Consider the following 18,181-nt stretch of genomic DNA (forward strand, 5'->3'; position numbering starts at 1 on the left):
GCATCTGTGGAAATCATCCGCCTCAGTCGTGCAGCATGCTGCACAAGACTATCTCCCGCAGCTGGCTGCACAGGGATACTTCTGCAGTGGCCTGAGTCTACTGAAGGGGCACAGTTCCATGAAGAGTTGGGAGGACTTGCACCTGTGGAAAGCATCTGCCTCAGTCGTGCAGAATGCTGGCACAAGACTATCTCCCGCAGCTGGCTGCACAGGGATACTTCTGCAGTGGCCTGAGTCTCCTGAAGGGGCACAGTTCCATGAAGAGTTGGGAGGACCTGCACCTGTGGAAAGCATCCGCCTCAGTCGTGCAGCATGCTGGCACAAGACTATGTCCCGATGCTGGCTGCACAGGGATACTTCTGCAGTGGCCTGAGTCTCCTGAAGGGGCACAGTTCCATGAAGAGTTGGGAGGACCTGCACCTGTGGAAAGCATCCGCCTCAGTCGTGCAGCATGCTGGCACAAGACTATCTCCCGCAGCTGGCTGCACAGGGATACTTCTGCAGTGGCCTGAGTCTCCTGAAGGGACACAGTTCCATGAATAGTTGGGAGGACCTGCATCTGTGGAAATCATCCGCCTCAGTCGTGCAGCATGCTGCACAAGACTATCTCCCGCAGCTGGCTGCACAGGGATACTTCTACAGTGGCCTGAGTCTCCTGAAGGGGCACAGTTCCATGAAGAGTTGGGAGGACCTGCACCTGTGGAAAGCATCCGCCTCAGTCGTGCAGCATGCTGGCACAAGACAATCTCCCGCTGTTGGCTGCACAGGGATACTTCTACAGTGGCCTGAGTCTCCCTGAGTCTCCTGAAGAGGCACAGTTCCATGAACAGTTGGGAGGACCTGCACATGTGGAAAGCATCCTCCTCAGTCGTGCAGAATGCTGGCACAAGACAATCTCCCGCATCTGGCTGCACAGGGATACTTCTGCAGTGGCCTGAGTCTCCTGAAGCGACACAGTTCCATGAAGAGTTGGGTGGACCTGAACCTGTGGAAAGCATCCTCCTCAGTCGTGCAGAATGCTGGCACAAGACAATCTCCCGCAGCTGGCTGCACAGGGATACTTCTGCAGTGGCCTGAGTCTCCTGAAGGGGCACAGTTCCATGAAGAGTTGGGAGGACCTGCACCTGTGGAAAGCATCCGCCTCAGTCGTGCAGCATGCTGGCAGAAGACTATCTCCCGCAGCTGGCTGCACAGGGATACTTCTGCAGTGGCCTGAGTCTCCTGAAGGGGCACAGTTCCATGAAGAGTTGGGAGGACCTGCACCTGAGGAAAGCATCCGCCTCAGTCGTGCAGCATGCTTGCACAAGACTATCTCCCGCAGCTGGCTGCACTGGGATACTTCTGCAGTGGACTGAGTCTCCTGAAGGGGCCCAGTTCCATGAAGAGTTGGGAGGACCTGCACCTGTGGAAAGCATCCGCCTCAGTCGTGCAGCATGCTGGCACAAGACTATCTCCCGCAGCTGGCTGCACAGGGATACTTCTGCAGTGGCCTGAGTCTCCTGAAGGGGCACAGTTCCATGAAGAGTTGGGAGGACCTGCACCTGTGGAAAGCATCCGTCTCAGTCGTGCAGCATGCTTGCACAAGACTATCTCCCACAGCTGGCTGCACAGGGATACTTCTGCAGTGGCCTGAGTCTCCTGAAGGGGCACAGTTCCATGAAGAGTTGGGTGGACCTGCACCTGTGGAAAGCATCCACCTCAGTCGTGCAGCATGCTGGCACAAGACTATCTCCCGCAGCTGGCTGCACAGGGATACTTCTGCAGTGGCCTGAGTCTCCTGAAGGGGCACAGTTCCATGAAGAGTTGGGAGGACCTGCACTTGTGGAAAGCATCCGCCTCAGTCGTGCAGCATGCTTCCACAAGACTATCTCCCGCAGCTGGCTGCACAGGGATACTTCTGCAGTGGTCGTAGTCTCCTGAAGGGGCACAGTTCCATGAAGAGTTGGGTGGACCTGGACCTGTGGAAAGCATCCGCCTCAGTCGTGCAGCATGCTGGCACAAGACTATCTCCCGCAGCTGGCTGCACAGGGATACTTCTGCAGTGGCCTGAGTCTCCTGAAGGGGCACAGTTCCAGGAAGAGTTGGGAGGACCTGCACCTGTGAAAGCATCTGCCTCAGTCGTGCAGCATGCTGGCACAAGACTATCTCCCGCAGCTGACTGCACAGTGATACTTCTGCAGTGGCCTGAGTCTCCTGAAGGGGCACAGTTCCATGAAGAGTTGAGTGGACCTGGACCTGTGGAAAGCATCCGCCTCAGTCGTGCAGCGTGCTGCCACAAGACTGTCTCGAGCAGCTGGCTAGACAGGGATACTTCGGCAGTGGCCTGAGTCTCCTGAAGGGGCACAGTTCCATGAAGAGTTGGGAGGACTTGCACCTCTGGAAAGCATCCGACTCAGTCGTGCAGCATGCTGGCACAAGACTATCTCCCGCCGCTGGCTGCACAGGGATACTTCTGCAGTGGCCTGAGTCTCCTAAAGGGGCACAGTTCCATGAAGTGTTGGGGGGACCTTCACCTATGGAAAGCATCCGCCTCAGTCGTGCAGCATGCTGGCACAAGACTATCTCCCGCAGCTGGCTGCACAGGGATACTTCTGCAGTGGCCTGAGTCTCCTGAAGGGACACAGTTCCATGAATAGTTGGGAGGACCTGCATCTGTGGAAATCATCCGCCTCAGTCGTGCAGCATGCTGCACAAGACTATCTCCCGCAGCTGGCTGCACAGGGATACTTCTGCACTGGCCTGAGTCTCCTGAAGGGGCACAGTTCCATGAAGAGTTGGGAGGACTTGCACCTGTGGAAAGCATCTGCCTCAGTCGTGCAGAATGCTGGCACAAGACTATCTCCCGCAGCTGGTTGCACAGGGATACTTCTGCAGTGGCCTGAGTCTCCTGAAGGGGCACAGTTCCATGAAGAGTTGGGAGGACCTGCACCTGTGGAAAGCATCCGCCTCAGTCGTGCAGCATACTGGCACAAGACTATGTCCCGCAGCTGGCTGCACAGGGATACTTCTGCAGTGGCCTGAGTCTCCTGAAGGGGCACAGTTCCATGAAGAGTTGGGAGGACCTGCACCTGTGGAAAGCATCCGCCTCAGTCGTGCAGCATGGTAGCACAAGACTATCTCCCGCAGCTGGCAGCACAGGGATACCTTTTCAGTGGCCTGAGTCTCCTGAAGGGGCACAGTTGCATGAAGAGTTGGGGGGACCTTCACCTATGGAAAGCATCTGCCTCAGTCGTGCAGCATGCTGGCACAAGACTATCTCCCGCAGCTGGCTGCACAGGGATACTTCTGCAGTGGCCTGAGTCTCCTGAAGGGACACAGTTCCATGAATAGTTGGGAGGACCTGCATCTGTGGAAATCATCCGCCTCAGTCGTGCAGCATGCTGCACAAGACTATCTCCCGCAGCTGGCTGCACAGGGATACTTCTGCAGTGGCCTGAGTCTCCTGAAGGGGCACAGTTCCATGAAGAGTTGGGAGGACCTGCACCTGTGGAAAGCATCCGCCTCAGTCGTGCAGAATGCTGGCACACGACAGTCTCCCGCAGCTGGCTGCACAGGGATACTTCTGCAGTGGCCTGAGTCTCCTGAAGGGGCACAGTTCCATGAAGAGTTGGGTGGACCTGAACCTGTGGAAAGCATCCGCTTAAGTCATGCAGCATGCTGCCACAAGACTGTCTCCCGCAGCTCAGGCAGTGGCCTGTGGAAAGCATCCGCCTCAGTCGTGCAGAATGCTGGCACACGACAGTCTCCCGCAGCTGGCTGCACAGGGATACTTTTGCAGTGGCCTGAGTCTCCTGAAGGGGCACAGTTCCATGAAGAGTTGGGTGGACCTGAACCTGTGGAAAGCATCCGCTTAAGTCATGCAGCATGCTGCCACAAGACTGTCTCCCACAGCTGGCTGCACAGGGATACTTCTGCAGTGGCCTGAGTCTCCTGAAGGGGCACAGTTCCATGAAGTTCCATGAAGAGTTGGGAGGTCTTGCACCTGTGGAAAGCATGTGCCTCAGTCGTGCAGAATGCTGGCACAAGACTATCTCCCGCAGCTGGCTGCACAGGGATACTTCTGCAGTGGCCTGAGTCTCCTGAAGGGGCACAGTTCCATGAAGAGTTGGGAGGACCTGCACCTGTGGAAAGCATCCGCCTCAGTCGTGCAGCATACTGGCACAAGACTATGTCCCGCAGCTGGCTGCACAGGGATACTTCTGCAGTGGCCTGAGTCTCCTGAAGGGGCACAGTTCCATGAAGAGTTGGGAGGACCTGCACCTGTGGAAAGCATCCACCTCAGTCGTGCAGCATGGTAGCACAAGACTATCTCCCGCAGCTGGCTGCACAGGGATACCTTTGCAGTGGCCTGAGTCTCCTGAAGGGGCACAGTTGCATGAAGAGTTGGGGGGACCTTCACCTATGGAAAGCATCTGCCTCAGTCGTGCAGCATGCTGGCACAAGACTATCTCCCGCAGCTGGCTGCACAGGGATACTTCTGCAGTGGCCTGAGTCTCCTGAAGGGACACAGTTCCATGAATAGTTGGGAGGACCTGCAGCTGTGAAAATCATCCGCCTCAGTCGTGCAGCATGCTGCACAAGACTATCTCCCGCAGCTGGCTGCACAGGGATACTTCTGCAGTGGCCTGAGTCTCCTGAAGGGGCACAGTTCCATGAAGAGTTGGGAGGACTTGCACCTGTGGAAAGCATCTGCCTCAGTCGTGCAGAATGCTGGCACAAGACTATCTCCCGCTGTTGGCTGCACAGGGATACTTCTGCAGTGGCCTGAGTCTCCCTGAGTCTCCTGAAGGGGCACAGTTCCATGAAGAGTTGGGAGGACCTGCACCTGTGGAAAGCATCCGCCTCAGTCGTGCAGAATGCTGGCACACGACAGTCTCCCGCAGCTGGCTGCACAGGGATACTTCTGCAGTGGCCTGAGTCTCCTGAAGGGGCACAGTTCCATGAAGAGTTGGGTGGACCTGAACCTGTGGAAAGCATCCGCTTAAGTCATGCAGCATGCTGCCACAAGACTGTCTCCCGCAGCTCAGGCAGTGGCCTGTGGAAAGCATCCGCCTCAGTCGTGCAGAATGCTGGCACACGACAGTCTCCCGCAGCTGGCTGCACAGGGATACTTCTGCAGTGGCCTGAGTCTCCTGAAGGGGCACAGTTCCATGAAGAGTTGGCTGGACCTGAACCTGTGGAAAGCATCCGCTTAAGTCATGCAGCATGCTGGCACAAGACTGTCTCCCGCAGCTGGCTGCACAGGGATACTTCTGCAGTGGCCTGAGTCTCCTGAAGGGGCACAGTTCCATGAAGAGTTGGGAGGACCAGCACCTGACTATCTCCCGCAGCTGGCTGCACAGTGATACCTTTGCAGTGGCCTGAGTCTCCTGAAGGGGCACAGTTGCATGAAGAGTTGGGAGGACTTGCACCTGTGGAAAGCATCCGCCTCAGTCGTGCAGCATGCTGGCACACGACAGTCTCCCGCAGCTGGCTGCACAGGGATACTTCTGCAGTGGCCTGAGTCTCCTGAAGGGGCACAGTTCCATGAAGAGTTGGGTGGACCTGAACCTGTGGAAAGCATCCGCTTAAGTCATGCAGCATGCTGCCACAAGACTGTCTCCCGCTGTTGGCTGCACAGGGATCCTTCTGCAGTGGCCTGAGTCTCCCTGAGTCTCCTGTAGGGGCACAGTTCCATGAAGAGTTGGGAGGACCTGCACCTGTGGAAAGCATCCGCCTCAGTCGTGCAGAATGCTGGCACACGACAGTCTCCCGCAGCTGGCTGCACAGGGATACTTCTGCAGTGGCCTGAGTCTCCTGAAGGGGCACAGTTCCATGAAGAGTTGGGTGGACCTGAACCTGTGGAAAGCATCCGCTTAAGTCATGCAGCATGCTGCCACAAGACTGTCTCCCGCAGCTGGCTGCACAGGGATACTTCTGCAGTGGCCTGAGTCTCCTGAAGGGGCACAGTTCCATGAAGTTCCATGAAGAGTTGGGAGGTCTTGCACCTGTGGAAAGCATGTGCCTCAGTCGTGCAGAATGCTGGCACAAGACTATCTCCCGCAGCTGGCTGCACAGGGATACTTCTGCAGTGGCCTGAGTCTCCTGAAGGGGCACAGTTCCATGAAGAGTTGGGAGGACCTGCACCTGTGGAAAGCATCCGCCTCAGTCGTGCAGCATGGTAGCACAAGACTATCTCCCGCAGCTGGCTGCACAGGGATACCTTTGCAGTGGCCTGAGTCTCCTGAAGGGGCACAGTTGCATGAAGAGTTGGGGGGACCTTCACCTATGGAAAGCATCTGCCTCAGTCGTGCAGCATGCTGGCACAAGACTATCTCCCGCAGCTGGCTGCACAGGGATACTTCTGCAGTGGCCTGTGTCTCCTGAAGGGGCACAGTTCCATGAAGAGTTGGGAGGACCTGAACCTGTGGAAAGCATCCGCCTCAGTCATGGCGCATGCTGGCACAAGACTATCTCCCGCAGCTGGCTGCACAGGGATACTTCTGCAGTGGCCTGAGTCTCCTGAAGGGGCACAGTTCCATGAAGAGTTGGGAGGACCTGCACCTGTGGAAAGCATCCGCCTCAGTCGTGCAGCATGCTGGCACAAGACAATCTCCCGCATCTGGCTGCACAGGGATACTTCTGCAGTGGCCTGAGTCTCCTGAAGGGGCACAGTTCCATGAAGAGTTGGGAGGACCTGCACCTGTGGAAAGCATCCGTCTCAGTCGTGCAGCATGCTTGCACAAGACTATCTCCCGCATCTGGCTGCACAGGGATACTTCTGCAGTGGCCTGAGTCTCCTGAAGGGGCACAGTTCCATGAAGAGTTGGGAGGACCTGCACCTGTGGAAAGCATCCGCCTCAGTCGTGCAGCATGCTGGCAGAAGACTATCTCCCGCAGCTGGCTGCACAGGGATACTTCTGCAGTGGCCTGAGTCTCCTGAAGGGGCACAGTTCCATGAAGAGTTGGGAGGACCTGCACCTGAGGAAAGCATCCGCCTCAGTCGTGCAGCATGCTTGCACAAGACTATCTCCCGCAGCTGGCTGCACTGGGATACTTCTGCAGTGGACTGAGTCTCCTGAAGGGGCACAGTTCCATGAAGAGTTGGGAGGACCTGCACCTGTGGAAAGCATCCGCCTCAGTCGTGCAGCATGCTGGCACAAGACTATCTCCCGCAGCTGGCTGCACAGGGATACTTCTGCAGTGGCCTGAGTCTCCTGAAGGGGCACAGTTCCATGAAGAGTTGGGAGGACCTGCACCTGTGGAAAGCATCCGTCTCAGTCGTGCAGCATGCTTGCACAAGACTATCTCCCACAGCTGGCTGCACAGGGATACTTCTGCAGTGGCCTGAGTCTCCTGAAGGGGCACAGTTCCATGAAGAGTTGGGTGGACCTGCACCTGTGGAAAGCATCCACCTCAGTCGTGCAGCATGCTGGCACAAGACTATCTCCCGCAGCTGGCTGCACAGGGATACTTCTGCAGTGGCCTGAGTCTCCTGAAGGGGCACAGTTCCATGAAGAGTTGGGTGGACCTGAACCTGTGGAAAGCATCCGCTTAAGTCATGCAGCATGCTGCCACAAGACTGTCTCCCGCTGTTGGCTGCACAGGGATCCTTCTGCAGTGGCCTGAGTCTCCCTGAGTCTCCTGTAGGGGCACAGTTCCATGAAGAGTTGGGAGGACCTGCACCTGTGGAAAGCATCCGCCTCAGTCGTGCAGAATGCTGGCACACGACAGTCTCCCGCAGCTGGCTGCACAGGGATACTTCTGCAGTGGCCTGAGTCTCCTGAAGGGGCACAGTTCCATGAAGAGTTGGGTGGACCTGAACCTGTGGAAAGCATCCGCTTAAGTCATGCAGCATGCTGCCACAAGACTGTCTCCCGCAGCTGGCTGCACAGGGATACTTCTGCAGTGGCCTGAGTCTCCTGAAGGGGCACAGTTCCATGAAGTTCCATGAAGAGTTGGGAGGTCTTGCACCTGTGGAAAGCATGTGCCTCAGTCGTGCAGAATGCTGGCACAAGACTATCTCCCGCAGCTGGCTGCACAGGGATACTTCTGCAGTGGCCTGAGTCTCCTGAAGGGGCACAGTTCCATGAAGAGTTGGGAGGACCTGCACCTGTGGAAAGCATCCGCCTCAGTCGTGCAGCATGGTAGCACAAGACTATCTCCCGCAGCTGGCTGCACAGGGATACCTTTGCAGTGGCCTGAGTCTCCTGAAGGGGCACAGTTGCATGAAGAGTTGGGGGGACCTTCACCTATGGAAAGCATCTGCCTCAGTCGTGCAGCATGCTGGCACAAGACTATCTCCCGCAGCTGGCTGCACAGGGATACTTCTGCAGTGGCCTGTGTCTCCTGAAGGGGCACAGTTCCATGAAGAGTTGGGAGGACCTGAACCTGTGGAAAGCATCCGCCTCAGTCATGGCGCATGCTGGCACAAGACTATCTCCCGCAGCTGGCTGCACAGGGATACTTCTGCAGTGGCCTGAGTCTCCTGAAGGGGCACAGTTCCATGAAGAGTTGGGAGGACCTGCACCTGTGGAAAGCATCCGCCTCAGTCGTGCAGCATGCTGGCACAAGACAATCTCCCGCATCTGGCTGCACAGGGATACTTCTGCAGTGGCCTGAGTCTCCTGAAGGGGCACAGTTCCATGAAGAGTTGGGAGGACCTGCACCTGTGGAAAGCATCCGTCTCAGTCGTGCAGCATGCTTGCACAAGACTATCTCCCGCATCTGGCTGCACAGGGATACTTCTGCAGTGGCCTGAGTCTCCTGAAGGGGCACAGTTCCATGAAGAGTTGGGAGGACCTGCACCTGTGGAAAGCATCCGCCTCAGTCGTGCAGCATGCTGGCAGAAGACTATCTCCCGCAGCTGGCTGCACAGGGATACTTCTGCAGTGGCCTGAGTCTCCTGAAGGGGCACAGTTCCATGAAGAGTTGGGAGGACCTGCACCTGAGGAAAGCATCCGCCTCAGTCGTGCAGCATGCTTGCACAAGACTATCTCCCGCAGCTGGCTGCACTGGGATACTTCTGCAGTGGACTGAGTCTCATGAAGGGGCACAGTTCCATGAAGAGTTGGGAGGACCTGCACCTGTGGAAAGCATCCGCCTCAGTCGTGCAGCATGCTGGCACAAGACTATCTCCCGCAGCTGGCTGCACAGGGATACTTCTGCAGTGGCCTGAGTCTCCTGAAGGGGCACAGTTCCATGAAGAGTTGGGAGGACCTGCACCTGTGGAAAGCATCCGTCTCAGTCGTGCAGCATGCTTGCACAAGACTATCTCCCACAGCTGGCTGCACAGGGATACTTCTGCAGTGGCCTGAGTCTCCTGAAGGGGCACAGTTCCATGAAGAGTTGGGTGGACCTGCACCTGTGGAAAGCATCCACCTCAGTCGTGCAGCATGCTGGCACAAGACTATCTCCCGCAGCTGGCTGCACAGGGATACTTCTGCAGTGGCCTGAGTCTCCTGAAGGGGCACAGTTCCATGAAGAGTTGGGAGGACCTGCACTTGTGGAAAGCATCCGCCTCAGTCATGCAGCATGCTGCCACAAGACTATCTCCCGCAGCTGGCTGCACAGGGATACTTCTGCAGTGGTCGTAGTCTCCTGAAGGGGCACAGTTCCATGAAGAGTTGGGTGGACCTGGACTTGTGGAAAGCATCCGCCTCAGTCGTGCAGCATGCTGGCACAAGACTATCTCCCGCAGCTGGCTGCACAGGGATACTTCTGCAGTGGCCTGAGTCTCCTGAAGGGGCACAGTTCCAGGAAGAGTTGGGAGGACCTGCACCTGTGAAAGCATCCGCCTCAGTCGTGCAGCATGCTGGCACAAGACTATCTCCCGCAGCTGACTGCACAGTGATACTTCTGCAGTGGCCTGAGTCTCCTGAAGGGGCACAGTTCCATGAAGAGTTGAGTGGACCTGGACCTGTGGAAAGCATCCGCCTCAGTCGTGCAGCGTGCTGCCACAAGACTGTCTCCCGCAGCTGGCTAGACAGGGATACTTCTGCAGTGGCCTGAGTCTCCTGAAGGGGCACAGTTCCATGAAGAGTTGGGAGGACTTGCACCTCTGGAAAGCATCCGACTCAGTCGTGCAGCATGCTGGCACAAGACTATCTCCCGCCGCTGGCTGCACAGGGATACTTCTGCAGTGGCCTGAGTCTCCTAAAGGGGCACAGTTCCATGAAGTGTTGGGGGGACCTTCACCTATGGAAAGCATCCGCCTCAGTCGTGCAGCATGCTGGCACAAGACTATCTCCCGCAGCTGGCTGCACAGGGATACTTCTGCATTGGCCTGAGTCTCCTGAAGGGACACAGTTCCATGAATAGTTGGGAGGACCTGCATCTGTGGAAATCATCCGCCTCAGTCGTGCAGCATGCTGCACAAGACTATCTCCCGCAGCTGGCTGCACAGGGATACTTCTGCAGTGGCCTGAGTCTCCTGAAGGGGCACAGTTCCATGAAGAGTTGGGAGGACTTGCACCTGTGGAAAGCATCTGCCTCAGTCGTGCAGAATGCTGGCACAAGACTATCTCCCGCAGCTGGTTGCACAGGGATACTTCTGCAGTGGCCTGAGTCTCCTGAAGGGGCACAGTTCCATGAAGAGTTGGGAGGACCTGCACCTGTGGAAAGCATCCGCCTCAGTCGTGCAGCATGCTGGCACAAGACAATCTCCCGCATCTGGCTGCACAGGGATACTTCTGCAGTGGCCTGAGTCTCCTGAAGGGGCACAGTTCCATGAAGAGTTGGGAGGACCTGCACCTGTGGAAAGCATCCGCCTCAGTCGTGCAGCATGGTAGCACAAGACTATCTCCCGCAGCTGGCAGCACAGGGATACCTTTTCAGTGGCCTGATTCTCCTGAAGGGGCACAGTTGCATGAAGAGTTGGGGGGACCTTCACCTATGGAAAGCATCCGCCTCAGTCGTGCAGCATGCTGGCACAAGACTATCTCCCGCAGCTGGCTGCACAGGGATACTTCTGCAGTGGCCTGAGTCTCCTGAAGGGGCACAGTTCCATGAAGAGTTGGGAGGACCTGCACCTGTGGAAAGCATCCGCCTCAGTCGTGCAGAATGCTGGCACACGACAGTCTCCCGCAGCTGGCTGCACAGGGATACTTCTGCAGTGGCCTGAGTCTCCTGAAGGGGCACAGTTCCATGAAGAGTTGGGTGGACCTGAACCTGTGGAAAGCATCCGCTTAAGTCATGCAGCATGCTGCCACAAGACTGTCTCCCGCAGCTCAGGCAGTGGCCTGTGGAAAGCATCCGCCTCAGTCGTGCAGAATGCTGGCACACGACAGTCTCCCGCAGCTGGCTGCACAGGGATACTTCTGCAGTGGCCTGAGTCTCCCTGAGTCTCCTGAAGGGTCACAGTTCCATGAAGAGTTGGGAGGACCTGCACCTGTGGAAAGCATCCTCCTCAGTCGTGCAGAATGCTGGCACAAGACAATCTCCCGCAGCTGGCTGCACAGGGATACTTCTGCAGTGGCCTGAGTCTCCTGAAGGGGCACAGTTCCATGAAGAGTTGGGAGGACCTGCACCTGTGGAAAGCATCCGCCTCAGTCGTGCAGCATGCTGGCAGAAGACTATCTCCCGCAGCTGGCTGCACAGGGATACTTCTGCAGTGGCCTGAGTCTCCTGAAGGGGCACAGTTCCATGAAGAGTTGGGAGGACCTGCACCTGAGGAAAGCATCCGCCTCAGTCGTGCAGCATGCTTGCACAAGACTATCTCCCGCAGCTGGCTGCACTGGGATACTTCTGCAGTGGACTGAGTCTCCTGAAGGGGCACAGTTCCATGAAGAGTTGGGAGGACCTGCACCTGTGGAAAGCATCCGTCTCAGTCGTGCAGCATGCTTGCACAAGACTATCTCCCACAGCTGGCTGCACAGGGATACTTCTGCAGTGGCCTGAGTCTCCTGAAGGGGCACAGTTCCATGAAGAGTTGGGTGGACCTGCACCTGTGGAAAGCATCCACCTCAGTCGTGCAGCATGCTGGCACAAGACTATCTCCCGCAGCTGGCTGCACAGGGATACTTCTGCAGTGGCCTGAGTCTCCTGAAGGGGCACAGTTCCATGAAGAGTTGGGAGGACCTGCACTTGTGGAAAGCATCCGCCTCAGTCGTGCAGCATGCTTCCACAAGACTATCTCCCGCAGCTGGCTGCACAGGGATACTTCTGCAGTGGTCGTAGTCTCCTGAAGGGGCACAGTTCCATGAAGAGTTGGGTGGACCTGGACCTGTGGAAAGCATCCGCCTCAGTCGTGCAGCATGCTGGCACAAGACTATCTCCCGCAGCTGGCTGCACAGGGATACTTCTGCAGTGGCCTGAGTCTCCTGAAGGGGCACAGTTCCAGGAAGAGTTGGGAGGACCTGCACCTGTGAAAGCATCTGCCTCAGTCGTGCAGCATGCTGGCACAAGACTATCTCCCGCAGCTGACTGCACAGTGATACTTCTGCAGTGGCCTGAGTCTCCTGAAGGGGCACAGTTCCATGAAGAGTTGAGTGGACCTGGACCTGTGGAAAGCATCCGCCTCAGTCGTGCAGCGTGCTGCCACAAGACTGTCTCGAGCAGCTGGCTAGACAGGGATACTTCGGCAGTGGCCTGAGTCTCCTGAAGGGGCACAGTTCCATGAAGAGTTGGGAGGACTTGCACCTCTGGAAAGCATCCGACTCAGTCGTGCAGCATGCTGGCACAAGACTATCTCCCGCCGCTGGCTGCACAGGGATACTTCTGCAGTGGCCTGAGTCTCCTAAAGGGGCACAGTTCCATGAAGTGTTGGGGGGACCTTCACCTATGGAAAGCATCCGCCTCAGTCGTGCAGCATGCTGGCACAAGACTATCTCCCGCAGCTGGCTGCACAGGGATACTTCTGCAGTGGCCTGAGTCTCCTGAAGGGACACAGTTCCATGAATAGTTGGGAGGACCTGCATCTGTGGAAATCATCCGCCTCAGTCGTGCAGCATGCTGCACAAGACTATCTCCCGCAGCTGGCTGCACAGGGATACTTCTGCACTGGCCTGAGTCTCCTGAAGGGGCACAGTTCCATGAAGAGTTGGGAGGACTTGCACCTGTGGAAAGCATCTGCCTCAGTCGTGCAGAATGCTGGCACAAGACTATCTCCCGCAGCTGGTTGCACAGGGATACTTCTGCAGTGGCCTGAGTCTCCTGAAGGGGCACAGTTCCATGAAGAGTTGGGAGGACCTGCACCTGTGGAAAGCATCCGCCTCAGTCGTGCAGCATACTGGCACAAGACTATGTCCCGCAGCTGGCTGCACAGGGATACTTCTGCAGTGGCCTGAGTCTCCTGAAGGGGCACAGTTCCATGAAGAGTTGGGAGGACCTGCACCTGTGGAAAGCATCCGCCTCAGTCGTGCAGCATGGTAGCACAAGACTATCTCCCGCAGCTGGCAGCACAGGGATACCTTTTCAGTGGCCTGAGTCTCCTGAAGGGGCACAGTTGCATGAAGAGTTGGGGGGACCTTCACCTATGGAAAGCATCTGCCTCAGTCGTGCAGCATGCTGGCACAAGACTATCTCCCGCAGCTGGCTGCACAGGGATACTTCTGCAGTGGCCTGAGTCTCCTGAAGGGACACAGTTCCATGAATAGTTGGGAGGACCTGCATCTGTGGAAATCATCCGCCTCAGTCGTGCAGCATGCTGCACAAGACTATCTCCCGCAGCTGGCTGCACAGGGATACTTCTGCAGTGGCCTGAGTCTCCTGAAGGGGCACAGTTCCATGAAGAGTTGGGAGGACCTGCACCTGTGGAAAGCATCCGCCTCAGTCGTGCAGAATGCTGGCACACGACAGTCTCCCGCAGCTGGCTGCACAGGGATACTTCTGCAGTGGCCTGAGTCTCCTGAAGGGGCACAGTTCCATGAAGAGTTGGGTGGACCTGAACCTGTGGAAAGCATCCGCTTAAGTCATGCAGCATGCTGCCACAAGACTGTCTCCCGCAGCTCAGGCAGTGGCCTGTGGAAAGCATCCGCCTCAGTCGTGCAGAATGCTGGCACACGACAGTCTCCCGCAGCTGGCTGCACAGGGATACTTTTGCAGTGGCCTGAGTCTCCTGAAGGGGCACAGTTCCATGAAGAGTTGGGTGGACCTGAACCTGTGGAAAGCATCCGCTTAAGTCATGCAGCATGCTGCCACAAGACTGTCTCCCACAGCTGGCTGCACAGGGATACTTCTGCAGTGGCCTGAGTCTCCTGAAGGGGCACAGTTCCATGAAGTTCCATGAAGAGTTGGGAGGTCTTGCACCTGTGGAAAGCATGTGCCTCAGTCGTGCAGAATGCTGGCACAAGACTATCTCCCGCAGCTGGCTGCACAGGGATACTTCTGCAGTGGCCTGAGTCTCCTGAAGGGGCACAGTTCCATGAAGAGTTGGGAGGACCTGCACCTGTGGAAAGCATCCGCCTCAGTCGTGCAGCATACTGGCACAAGACTATGTCCCGCAGCTGGCTGCACAGGGATACTTCTGCAGTGGCCTGAGTCTCCTGAAGGGGCACAGTTCCATGAAGAGTTGGGAGGACCTGCACCTGTGGAAAGCATCCACCTCAGTCGTGCAGCATGGTAGCACAAGACTATCTCCCGCAGCTGGCTGCACAGGGATACCTTTGCAGTGGCCTGAGTCTCCTGAAGGGGCACAGTTGCATGAAGAGTTGGGGGGACCTTCACCTATGGAAAGCATCTGCCTCAGTCGTGCAGCATGCTGGCACAAGACTATCTCCCGCAGCTGGCTGCACAGGGATACTTCTGCAGTGGCCTGAGTCTCCTGAAGGGACACAGTTCCATGAATAGTTGGGAGGACCTGCAGCTGTGAAAATCATCCGCCTCAGTCATGCAGCATGCTGCACAAGACTATCTCCCGCAGCTGGCTGCACAGGGATACTTCTGCAGTGGCCTGAGTCTCCTGAAGGGGCACAGTTCCATGAAGAGTTGGGAGGACTTGCACCTGTGGAAAGCATCTGCCTCAGTCGTGCAGAATGCTGGCACAAGACTATCTCCCGCTGTTGGCTGCACAGGGATACTTCTGCAGTGGCCTGAGTCTCCCTGAGTCTCCTGAAGGGGCACAGTTCCATGAAGAGTTGGGAGGACCTGCACCTGTGGAAAGCATCCGCCTCAGTCGTGCAGAATGCTGGCACACGACAGTCTCCCGCAGCTGGCTGCACAGGGATACTTCTGCAGTGGCCTGAGTCTCCTGAAGGGGCACAGTTCCATGAAGAGTTGGGTGGACCTGAACCTGTGGAAAGCATCCGCTTAAGTCATGCAGCATGCTGCCACAAGACTGTCTCCCGCAGCTCAGGCAGTGGCCTGTGGAAAGCATCCGCCTCAGTCGTGCAGAATGCTGGCACACGACAGTCTCCCGCAGCTGGCTGCACAGGGATACTTCTGCAGTGGCCTGAGTCTCCTGAAGGGGCACAGTTCCATGAAGAGTTGGTTGGACCTGAACCTGTGGAAAGCATCCGCTTAAGTCATGCAGCATGCTGGCACAAGACTGTCTCCCGCAGCTGGCTGCACAGGGATACTTCTGCAGTGGCCTGAGTCTCCTGAAGGGGCACAGTTCCATGAAGAGTTGGGAGGACCAGCACCTGACTATCTCCCGCAGCTGGCTGCACAGTGATACCTTTGCAGTGGCCTGAGTCTCCTGAAGGGGCACAGTTGCATGAAGAGTTGGGAGGACTTGCACCTGTGGAAAGCATCCGCCTCAGTCGTGCAGCATGCTGGCACACGACAGTCTCCCGCAGCTGGCTGCACAGGGATACTTCTGCAGTGGCCTGAGTCTCCTGAAGGGGCACAGTTCCATGAAGAGTTGGGTGGACCTGAACCTGTGGAAAGCATCCGCTTAAGTCATGCAGCATGCTGCCACAAGACTGTCTCCCGCTGTTGGCTGCACAGGGATCCTTCTGCAGTGGCCTGAGTCTCCCTGAGTCTCCTGTAGGGGCACAGTTCCATGAAGAGTTGGGAGGACCTGCACCTGTGGAAAGCATCCGCCTCAGTCGTGCAGAATGCTGGCACACGACAGTCTCCCGCAGCTGGCTGCACAGGGATACTTCTGCAGTGGCCTGAGTCTCCTGAAGGGGCACAGTTCCATGAAGAGTTGGGTGGACCTGAACCTGTGGAAAGCATCCGCTTAAGTCATGCAGCATGCTGCCACAAGACTGTCTCCCGCAGCTGGCTGCACAGGGATACTTCTGCAGTGGCCTGAGTCTCCTGAAGGGGCACAGTTCCATGAAGTTCCATGAAGAGTTGGGAGGTCTTGCACCTGTGGAAAGCATGTGCCTCAGTCGTGCAGAATGCTGGCACAAGACTATCTCCCGCAGCTGGCTGCACAGGGATACTTCTGCAGTGGCCTGAGTCTCCTGAAGGGGCACAGTTCCATGAAGAGTTGGGAGGACCTGCACCTGTGGAAAGCATCCGCCTCAGTCGTGCAGCATGGTAGCACAAGACTATCTCCCGCAGCTGGCTGCACAGGGATACCTTTGCAGTGGCCTGAGTCTCCTGAAGGGGCACAGTTGCATGAAGAGTTGGGGGGACCTTCACCTATGGAAAGCATCTGCCTCAGTCGTGCAGCATGCTGGCACAAGACTATCTCCCGCAGCTGGCTGCACAGGGATACTTCTGCAGTGGCCTGTGTCTCCTGAAGGGGCACAGTTCCATGAAGAGTTGGGAGGACCTGAACCTGTGGAAAGCATCCGCCTCAGTCATGGCGCATGCTGGCACAAGACTATCTCCCGCAGCTGGCTGCACAGGGATACTTCTGCAGTGGCCTGAGTCTCCTGAAGGGGCACAGTTCCATGAAGAGTTGGGAGGACCTGCACCTGTGGAAAGCATCCGCCTCAGTCGTGCAGCATGCTGGCACAAGACAATCTCCCGCATCTGGCTGCACAGGGATACTTCTGCAGTGGCCTGAGTCTCCTGAAGGGGCACAGTTCCATGAAGAGTTGGGAGGACCTGCACCTGTGGAAAGCATCCGTCTCAGTCGTGCAGCATGCTTGCACAAGACTATCTCCCGCATCTGGCTGCACAGGGATACTTCTGCAGTGGCCTGAGTCTCCTGAAGGGGCACAGTTCCATGAAGAGTTGGGAGGACCTGCACCTGTGGAAAGCATCCGCCTCAGTCGTGCAGCATGCTGGCAGAAGACTATCTCCCGCAGCTGGCTGCACAGGGATACTTCTGCAGTGGCCTGAGTCTCCTGAAGGGGCACAGTTCCATGAAGAGTTGGGAGGACCTGCACCTGAGGAAAGCATCCGCCTCAGTCGTGCAGCATGCTTGCACAAGACTATCTCCCGCAGCTGGCTGCACTGGGATACTTCTGCAGTGGACTGAGTCTCCTGAAGGGGCACAGTTCCATGAAGAGTTGGGAGGACCTGCACCTGTGGAAAGCATCCGCCTCAGTCGTGCAGCATGCTGGCACAAGACTATCTCCCGCAGCTGGCTGCACAGGGATACTTCTGCAGTGGCCTGAGTCTCCTGAAGGGGCACAGTTCCATGAAGAGTTGGGAGGACCTGCACCTGTGGAAAGCATCCGTCTCAGTCGTGCAGCATGCTTGCACAAGACTATCTCCCACAGCTGGCTGCACAGGGATACTTCTGCAGTGGCCTGAGTCTCCTGAAGGGGCACAGTTCCATGAAGAGTTGGGTGGACCTGCACCTGTGGAAAGCATCCACCTCAGTCGTGCAGCATGCTGGCACAAGACTATCTCCCGCAGCTGGCTGCACAGGGATACTTCTGCAGTGGCCTGAGTCTCCTGAAGGGGCACAGTTCCATGAAGAGTTGGGAGGACCTGCACTTGTGGAAAGCATCCGCCTCAGTCATGCAGCATGCTGCCACAAGACTATCTCCCGCAGCTGGCTGCACAGGGATACTTCTGCAGTGGTCGTAGTCTCCTGAAGGGGCACAGTTCCATGAAGAGTTGGGTGGACCTGGACTTGTGGAAAGCATCCGCCTCAGTCGTGCAGCATGCTGGCACAAGACTATCTCCCGCAGCTGGCTGCACAGGGATACTTCTGCAGTGGCCTGAGTCTCCTGAAGGGGCACAGTTCCAGGAAGAGTTGGGAGGACCTGCACCTGTGAAAGCATCCGCCTCAGTCGTGCAGCATGCTGGCACAAGACTATCTCCCGCAGCTGACTGCACAGTGATACTTCTGCAGTGGCCTGAGTCTCCTGAAGGGGCACAGTTCCATGAAGAGTTGAGTGGACCTGGACCTGTG

Source organism: Ambystoma mexicanum, chromosome 6p (assembly GCF_040938575.1).
Source record: "Ambystoma mexicanum isolate Mex_15411 chromosome 6p, UKY_AmexF1_1, whole genome shotgun sequence".
Classification (NCBI taxonomy): Eukaryota; Metazoa; Chordata; class Amphibia; order Caudata; family Ambystomatidae; genus Ambystoma; species Ambystoma mexicanum.